A 960-nucleotide genomic window follows, 5' to 3' on the forward strand; every position below is an offset into this window, starting at 1 on the left:
ACATAAACTTTAACACAAACGCAGAGAGAGAGAGAGAGAGAGAGAGAGAGAGAGAGCAAGAGAGAGAGAAAGAGAGAGAGACAGACAGACAGACAGACAGACAGACAGACAGACAGATGGACAGACAGAGAAAGAGAGAGAGACAGAGACAGAGAGAAGAACAGAGCGGGACAAGGAGAGGGATAGGAAGAGAGTGAGGGAGAGAGGGAGAAAGAAAATGAGAGAGAGAGTGAGTGAGAGAGGGGGAGAGTGGGATAGAGAGAGAGAGAGAGAAAGAGAGACAGACAGACAAACAGACAGACAGACAGACAGATAGACAGACAGATGGGCAGACAGAGAAAGAGAGAGAGACAGAGAGAGACAAAGCGAGACAAAGAGAAGGATAGGGAGAGAGAGGGACAGAGGGAGAAAGAAAATGAGAGAGAGAGTGAGTGAGAGAGAGGGAGAGTGGGATAGAGAGAGAGAGAGAGGGGGAGAGAGAGAGAAAGAAAGAAATAGAGAGAAAAAAAGAGGGGGGGAGGGGTCAGAAACAGAGTGTGACAGAGGAAGATGCAGACAGAGATAGAGACGCAAAGAGAAAAGAAAGAAAGAAAGAAAGAATAGAAAAAAAGAAAAAACAAAGAAGGAAAGAAGAAATAAAATAAGAAACAAAAAAGAATGCTTCATCTGCTTCAGGCTTGACAAACTACATGTGAACGTCAGTTTAATACATCTCCATAAATCGTAACCCCAAATAAAAGCTATAGTATTTCATGAGGGATTTTGCTCAGGTAATATATATATATTTTCACATCCTAACACATTCTTTACATTGTGGTCAGTTTTAAACGTCCAAATGCTGACGTGTGCATGAAGATTACGCATTACTTAAAGCGACAGTTTCTCAAATGCTTCGCACTGCAGCACACGGTTATTACCGTTAAAACTACATTATGTTCTTTTTTTCTTTTTTTTTTTTGG

This window comes from Aplysia californica, unplaced genomic scaffold (genome assembly GCF_000002075.1).
Source record: "Aplysia californica isolate F4 #8 unplaced genomic scaffold, AplCal3.0 scaffold01580, whole genome shotgun sequence".
In the NCBI taxonomy this organism is placed as follows: domain Eukaryota; kingdom Metazoa; phylum Mollusca; class Gastropoda; order Aplysiida; family Aplysiidae; genus Aplysia; species Aplysia californica.